The following is a 10,396-nucleotide window of genomic DNA, read 5'->3' on the forward strand; positions in this document are numbered from 1 at the left end:
GAGTTTTTACTTCTATAAGTAAACTGCATTGAATATACTTGTATTCAATGTGAATACACTGTTATACCATGAGTTTTTACTTCTATATGTAAACAGCATCAATTATACTTGTATTCAATGTGAATACACTGTTATACCATGAGTTTTTACTTCTTTATGTAAACTGCATAGAATATACTTGTATTCAATGTGAATACACTGGTTTACCATGAGTTTTTACTTCTATATGTAAACAGCATCAAATATACTTGTATTTAATGTGAATACACTGTTATACCATGAGTTTCTACTTCTATATGTAAACAGCATCAAATATACTTGTATTCAATGTGAATACACTGTTATACCATGAGTTTTTACTTCTATATGTTAACTGCATAAAATATACTTGTATTCAATGTGAATACACTATTATACCATGAGTTTTTACTTCTATATGTAAACAGCATGGAATATACTTGTATTCAATGTGGATACACTGTTATACCATGAGTTTCTATTTCTATATGTAAACAGAATCAAATATACTTGTATTCAATGTGAATACACTGTTATACCATGAGTTTTTACTTCTAGATATAAACTGCATAGAATATACTTGTAATCAATGTGAATACACTGGTTTACCATGAATTTTTACTTCTATATGTAAACATTATCAAATATACTTGTATTCAATGTGAATACACTGTTATACCATGAGTTTCTACTTCTATATGTAAACAGCATCAAATATACTTGTATTCAATGTGAATACACTGTTATACCATGAGTTTCTACTTCTATATGTAAACAGCATCAAATATACTTGTATTCAATGTGAATATACTGTTATACCATTAGTTTTTACTTCTATAAGTAAACTGCACTAAATATACTTGTATTCAATGTGAATACACTGTTATACCATGAGTTTTTACTTCTATATGTAAACAGCATTGAATATACTTGTATTCAATGTGGATACACTGTTATACCATGAGTTTCTATTTCTATATGTAAACAGAATCAAATATACTTGTATTCAATGTGAATACACTGTTATACCATGAGTTTTTACTTCTATATGTAAACTGCATGGAATATACTTGTATTCAATGTGAATACACTGTTATACCATGAGTTTTTACTTCTATAAGTAAACTGCATTGAATATACTTGTATTCAATGTGAATACACTGTTATACCATGAGTTTTTACTTCTATATGTAAACAGCATCAAATATACTTGTATTCAATGTGAATAAACTGTTATACCATGAGTTTCTACTTCTATATGTAAACAGCATCAAATATACTTGTATTCAATGTGAATATACTGTTATATAATTAGTTTTTACTTCTATAAGTAAACTGCACTAAATATACTTGTATTCAATGTGAATACACTGTTATACCATGAGGTTTTACTTCTATATGTAAACAGCATGAAATATACTTGTATTCAATGTGAATACACTGTTATACCATGAGTTTTTACTTCTATGTGTAAACTGCATGGAATATACTTGTATTTAATGTGAATACACTGTTATACCATGAGTTTTTACTTCTATATGTAAACTGCATCAAATATACTTGTATTCAATGTGAATACACTGTTATACCATGAGTTTTTACTTCTATATGTAAACTGCATGGAATATACTTGAATTAAATGTGAATACACTGTTATACCATGATTTTTTACTTCTATATGTAAACTGCATGGAATATACTTGAATTCAATGTGAATACACTGTTATACCATGAGTTTTTACTTCTATGTGTAAACTGCATCGAATATACTTGTATTCAAAGTGAATACACTGTTATACCATGAGTTTTTACTTCTATATGTAAACAGCATGCTATATACTTGTATTCAATGTGAATACACTGTTATACCATGAGTTTCTACTTCTATATGTAAACAGCATCAAATATACTTGTATTCAATGTGAATACACTGTTATACCATGAGTTTTTACTTCTATATGTAAACTGCATGGAATTTACTTGTATTCAATGTGAATACACTGTTATACCATGAGTTTTTACTTCTATATGTAAACTGAATGGAATATACTTGTATTCAATGTGAATACACTGTTATACCATGAGTTTTTACTTCTATATGTAAACTGCATCAAATATACTTGAATTCAATGTGAATACACTGTTATACCATGAGTTTTTACTTCTATATGTAAACTACATGGAATATACTTGTATTCAATGTGTATACACTGTTATACCATGAGTTTTTACTTCTATATGTAAACTGCATGGAATATACTTGAATTAAATGTGAATACACTGTTATATTATGAGTTTTTACTTCTATATGTAAACAGCATCAAATATACTTGTATTCAATGTGAATACACTGTTATACCATGAGTTTTTACTTCTATATTTAAACTGAATGGAATATACTTGTATTCAATGTGAATACACTGTTATACCATGAGTTTTTACTTCTATATGTAAACTGCATGGAATATACTTGTATTCAATGTGAATACACTGTTATACCATGAGTTTTTACTTCTATATGTAAACTGAATGGAATATACTTGTATTTAATGTGAATACACTGTTATACCATGAGTTTTTACTTCTATATGTAAACTGCATCAAATATACTTGAATTCGATGTAAATACACTGTTATACCATGAGTTTTTACTGCTATATGTAAACTGCATCAAATATACTTGAATTCAAAGTGAATACACTGTTATACCATGAGTTTTTACTTCTATATGTAAACAGCATCCAATATACTTGTATTCAATGTTAATACACTGTTATACCATGAGTTTCTACTTCTATATGTAAACAGCATCAAATATACTTGTATTAAATGTGAATACACTGTTATACAATGAGTTTTTACTTCTATATGTAAACAGCATGGAATATACTTGTATTCAATGTGAATACACTGTTATACCATGAGTTTTTACTTCTATATGTAAACTGCATCAAATATACTTGAATTCAATGTGAATACACTGTTATACCATGAGTTTTTACTTCTATATGTAAAATGCATGGAATATACTTGTATTCAATGTGAATACACTGTTATACCATGAGTTTTACTTCTATATGTAAACTTCATGGAATATACTTGTATTCAATGTGAATCACTGTTATACCATGAGTTTTTACTTCTATATGTAAACAGCATCAAATATACTTGTATTCAATGTGAATACACTGTTATACCATGAGTTTTTACTTCTATATGTAAACTGCATCAAATATACTTGTATTCAATGTGAATACACTGTTATACCATAAGTTTTTACTTTTATATGTAAACAGCATGAAATATACTTGTATTCAATGTGGATACACTGTTATACCATGAGTTTCTATTTCTATATGTAAACAGAATCAAATATACTTGTATTCAATGTGAATACACTGTTATACCATGAGTTTTTACTTCTATATGTAAACTGCATGGAATATACTTGTATTCAATGTGAATACACTGTTATACCATGAGTTTTTACTTCTATAAGTAAACTGCATTGAATATACTTGTATTCAATGTGAATACACTGTTATACCATGAGTTTTTACTTCTATATGTAAACAGCATCAATTATACTTGTATTCAATGTGAATACACTGTTATACCATGAGTTTTTACTTCTTTATGTAAACTGCATAGAATATACTTGTATTCAATGTGAATACACTGGTTTACCATGAGTTTTTACTTCTATATGTAAACAGCATCAAATATACTTGTATTTAATGTGAATACACTGTTATACCATGAGTTTCTACTTCTATATTGTAAAACCCCTACTTACTTCATCTTTAAGTAAATAGCTTTTACTCGATTAAGGGAAGCTGCGGACTTCGTTCGATGGTATATTCCCGTAAAATGTTAACAAGATTCAAACAAGTCGATGAATGTCTCAAACGATTGGAGGCATACATACAGGCCGTAGCCGTATAGCCAGCGTCAAGCACAACAAAGACACAAATAAGACAAGTTTAAACGGGGAACGAGCAAGCCAGTAGCAGGTCGAATAAACGACCTGACACTTGACTCGCAGAGGGTGAATCAACACTAGACTGGGTGAACAGCCCAGCGTTGACTAACGAAGAATTACAACTGATGGGGTTTTATACGACAAACAAAGTCAACGCGATCACCAACGCAAGGTGACCGTAATGAAAGGATGGAAAGGAAAATGACTTGTTTCCAGGAATGAGAGGGAGGATATTTTTCCAAGAAAGAGTGAGCTGATGCATTCCTTACAATATGTAAACAGCATCAAATATACTTGTATTCAATGTGAATACACTGTTATACCATGAGTTTTTACTTCTATATGTAAACTGCATCAAATATACTTGTATTCAATGTGAATACACTATTATAACATGAGTTTTTACTTCTATATGTAAACAGCATGGAATATACTTGTATTCAATGTGGATACACTGTTATACCATGAGTTTCTATTTCTATATGTAAACAGAATCAAATATACTTGTATTCAATGTGAATACACTGTTATACCATGAGTTTTTACTTCTAGATATAAACTGCATAGAATATACTTGTATTCAATGTGAATACACTGGTTTACCATGAAGTTTTACTTCTATATGTAAACATTATCAAATATACTTGTATTCAATGTGAATACACTGTTATACCATGAGTTTCTACTTCTATATGTAAACAGCATCAAATATACTTGTATTCAATGTGAATACACTGTTATACCATGAGTTTCTACTTCTATATGTAAACAGCATCAAATATACTTGTATTCAATGTGAATATACTGTTACACCATTAGTTTTTACTTCTATAAGTAAACTGCACTAAATATACTTGTATTCAATGTGAATACACTGTTATACCATGAGTTTTTACTTCTATATGTAAACAGCATGGAATATACTTGTATTCAATGTGGATACACTGTTATACCATGAGTTTCTATTTCTATATGTAAACAGAATCAAATATACTTGTATTCAATGTGAATACACTGTTATACCATGAGTTTTTACTTCTATATGTAAACTGCATGGAATATACTTGTATTCAATGTGAATACACTGTTATACCATGAGTTTTTACTTCTATAAGTAAACTGCATTGAATATACTTGTATTCAATGTGAATACACTGTTATACCATGAGTTTTTACTTCTATATGTAAACAGCATCAAATATACTTGTATTCAATGTGAATACACTGTTATACCATGAGTTTCTACTTCTATATGTAAACAGCATCAAATATACTTGTATTCAATGTGAATATACTGTTATACCATTAGTTTTTACTTCTATAAGTAAACTGCACTAAATATACTTGTATTCAATGTGAATACACTGTTATACCATGAGTTTTTACTTCTATATGTAAACAGCATGAAATATACTTGTATTCAATGTGAATACACTGTTATACCATGAGTTTTTACTTCTAGATGTAAACTGCATAGAATATACTTGTATTCAATGTGAATACACTGGTTTACCATGAGTTTTTACTTCTATATGTAAACCGCATCAAATATACTTGTATTCAATGTGAATACACTGTTATACCATGAGTTTCTACTTATCTATGTAAACAGCATCAAATATACTTGTATTCAATGTGAATACACTGTTATACCATAAGTTTCTACTTCTATATGTAAACAGCATCAAATATACTTGTATTCAATGTGAATACACTGTTATACCATGAGTTTTTACTTCTATATGTAAAAAGCATGGAATATACTTGTATTCAATGTGGATACACTGTTATACCATGAGTTTCTATTTCTATATGTAAACAGAATCAAATATACTTGTATTCAAAGTGAATACACTGTTATACCATGAGTTTTTACTTCTATATGTAAACAGCATGGAATATACTTGTATTCAATGTGAATACACTGTTATACCATGAGTTTCTACTTCTATATGTAAACAGCATCAAATATACTTGTATTCAATGTGAATACACTGTTATACCATGAGTTTTTACTTCTATATGTAAACTGCATGGAATTTACTTGTATTCAATGTGAATACACTGTTATACCATGAGTTTTTACTTCTATATGTAAACTGAATGGAATATACTTGTATTCAATGTGAATACACTGTTATACCATGAGTTTTTACTTCTATATGTAAACTGCATCAAATATACTTGAATTCAATGTGAATACACTGTTATACCATGAGTTTTTACTTCTATATGTAAACTACATGGAATATACTTGTATTCAATGTGTATACACTGTTATACCATGAGTTTTTACTTCTATATGTAAACTGCATGGAATATACTTGAATTAAATGTGAATACACTGTTATATTATGAGTTTTTACTTCTATATGTAAACAGCATCAAATATACTTGTATTCAATGTGAATACACTGTTATACCATGGGTTTTTACTTCTATATTTAAACTGCATGGAATATACTTGTATTCAATGTGAATACACTGTTATACCATGAGTTTTTACTTCTATATGTAAACTGCATGGAATATACTTGTATTCAATGTGAATACACTGTTATACCATGAGTTTTTACTTCTATATGTAAACTGAATGGAATACACTTGTATTTAATGTGAATACACTGTTATACCATGAGTTTTTACTTCTATATGTAAACTGCATCAAATATACTTGAATTCAATGTAAATACACTGTTATACCATGAGTTTTTACTGCTATATGTAAACTGCATCAAATATACTTGAATTCAAAGTGAATACACTGTTATACCATGAGTTTTTACTTCTATATGTAAACAGCATCCAATATACTTGTATTCAATGTTAATACACTTTTATACCATGAGTTTCTACTTCTATATGTAAACAGCATCAAATATACTTGTATTCAATGTGAATACACTGTTATACAATGAGTTTTTACTTCTATATGTAAACAGCATGGAATATACTTGTATTCAATGTGAATACACTGTTATACCATGAGTTTTTACTTCTATATGTAAACTGCATCAAATATACTTGAATTCAATGTGAATACACTGTTATACCATGAGTTTTTACTTCTATATGTAAAATGCATGGAATATACTTGTATTCAATGTGAATACACTGTTATACCATGAGTTTTACTTCTATATGTAAACTTCATGGAATATACTTGTATTCAATGTGAATCACTGTTATACCATGAGTTTTTACTTCTATATGTAAACAGCATCAAATATACTTGTATTCAATGTGAATACACTGTTATACCATGAGATTTAACTTCTATATGTAAACTGCATCAAATATACTTGTATTCAATGTGAATACACTGTTATACCATGAGTTTTTACTTTTTTATGTAAACAGCATGAAATATACTTGTATTCAATGTGGATACACTGTTATACCATGAGTTTCTATTTCTATATGTAAACAGAATCAAATATACTTGTATTCAATGTGAATACACTGTTATACCATGAGTTTTTACTTCTATATGTAAACTGCATGGAATATACTTGTATGCAATGTGAATACACTGTTATACCATGAGTTTTTACTTCTATAAGTAAACTGCATTGAATATACTTGTATTCAATGTGAATACACTGTTATACCATGAGTTTTTACTTCTATATGTAAACAGCATCAATTATACTTGTATTCAATGTGAATACACTGTTATACCATGAGTTTTTACTTCTTTATGTAAACTGCATAGAATATACTTGTATTCAATGTGAATACACTGGTTTACCATGAGTTTTTACTTCTATATGTAAACAGCATCAAATATACTTGTATTTAATGTGAATACACTGTTATACCATGAGTTTCTACTTCTATATGTAAACAGCATCAAATATACTTGTATTCAATGTGAATACACTGTTATACCATGAGTTTTTACTTCTATATGTAAACTGCATCAAATATACTTGTATTCAATGTGAATACACTATTATAACATGAGTTTTTACTTCTATATGTAAACAGCATGGAATATACTTGTATTCAATGTGGATACACTGTTATACCATGAGTTTCTATTTCTATATGTAAACAGAATCAAATATACTTGTATTCAATGTGAATACACTGTTATACCATGAGTTTTTACTTCTAGATATAAACTGCATAGAATATACTTGTATTCAATGTGAATACACTGGTTTACCATGAATTTTTACTTCTATATGTAAACATTATCAAATATACTTGTATTCAATGTGAATACGCTGTTATACCATGTTTTTCTGTATTATATAACAGCATCAAATATACTTGTATTCAATGTAAATACACTTTTATACCATGAGTTTCTACTTCTATATGTAAACAGCATCAAATATACTTGTATTCAATGTGAATATACTGTTATACCATTAGTTTTTACTTTTATAAAAAAACTACAAAAAATTTTTTGTATTCAATGTGAATACACTGTTATTTTTTAATACTGTTATACCATGAGTTTCTATTTCTATATGTAAACAGAATCAAATATACTTCTATTCAATGTGAATACACTGTTATACCATGAGTTTTTACTTCTATATGTAAACTGCATGGAATATACTTGTATTCAATGTGAATACACTGTTATACCATGAGTTTTTACTTCTATAAGTAAACTGCATTGAATATACTTGTATTCAATGTGAATACACTGTTATACCATGAGTTTTTACTTCTATATGTAAACAGCATCAAATATACTTGTATTCAATGTGAATACACTGTTATACCATGAGTTTCTACTTCTATATGTAAACAGCATCAAATATACTTGTATTCAATGTGAATATACTGTTATACCATTAGTTTTTACTTCTATAAGTAAACTGCACTAAATATACTTGTATTCAATGTGAATACACTGTTATACCATGAGTTTTTACTTCTATATGTAAACAGCATGAAATATACTTGTATTCAATGTGAATACACTGTTATACCATGAGTTTTTACTTCTAGATGTAAACTGCCTAGAATATACTTGTATTCAATGTGAATACACTGGTTTACCATGAGTTTTTACTTCTATATGTAAACAGCATCAAATATACTTGTATTCAATGTGAATACACTGTTATACCATGAGTTTCTACTTATCTATGTAAACAGCATCAAATATACTTGTATTCAATGTGAATACACTGTTATACCATGAGTTTCTACTTCTATATGTAAACAGCATCAAATATACTTGTATTCAATGTGAATACACTGTTATACCATGAGTTTTTACTTCTATATGTAAACTGCATCAAATATACTTATATTCAATGTGAATACACTGTTATACCATGAGTTTTTACTTCTATATGTAAAAAGCATGGAATATACTTGTATTCAATGTGGATACACTGTTATACCATGAGTTTCTATTTCTATATGTAAACAGAATCAAATATACTTGTATTCAAAGTAAATACACTGTTATACCATGAGTTTTTACTTCTATATGTAAACAGCATGGAATATACTTGTATTCAATGTGAATACACTGTTATACCATGAGTTTCTACTTCTATATGTAAACAGCATCAAATATACTTGAATTCAATGTGAATACACTGTTATACCATGAGTTTTTACTTCTATATGTAAACTGCATCAAATATACTTGTATTCAATGTGAATACACTGTTATACCATGAGTTTTTACTTCTATATGTAAACTGCCTGGAATATACTTGTATTCAATGTGAATACACTGTTATACCATGAGTTTTTATTTCTATATGTAAACTGCATGGAATATACTTGTATTCAATGTGAATACACTGTTATACCATGAGTTTTTACTTCTATATATAAACTGCATGGAATATACTTGTATTCAATGTGATTACACTGTTATACCATGAGTTTCTACATCTATATGTAAACAGCATCAAATATACTTGTATTCAATGTGAATACACTGTTATACCATGAGTTTCTACTTCTATATGTAAACAGCATCAAATATACTTGTATTCAATGTGAATACACTGTTATACCATGAGTTTTTACTTCTATATGTAAACTGCATCAAATATACTTGTATTCAATGTGAATACACTGTTATACCATGAGTTTTTACTTCTATATGTAAACTGCCTGGAATATACTTGTATTCAATGTGAATACACTGTTATACCATGAGTTTTTACTTCTATATGTAAAAAGCATGGAATATACTTGTATTCAATGTGGATACACTGTTATACCATGAGTTTCTATTTCTATATGTAAACAGAATCAAATATACTTGTATTCAATGTGAATACACTGTTATACCATGAGTTTTTACTTTTATATGTAAACTGCATCAAATATACTTGTATTCAATGTGAATACACTGTTATACCATGAGTTTTTACTTTTATATGTAAACAGCATGAAATATACTTG

Source organism: Daphnia magna, unplaced genomic scaffold (genome assembly GCF_020631705.1).
Source record: "Daphnia magna isolate NIES unplaced genomic scaffold, ASM2063170v1.1 Dm_contigs229, whole genome shotgun sequence".
NCBI lineage: Eukaryota > Metazoa > Arthropoda > Branchiopoda > Diplostraca > Daphniidae > Daphnia > Daphnia magna.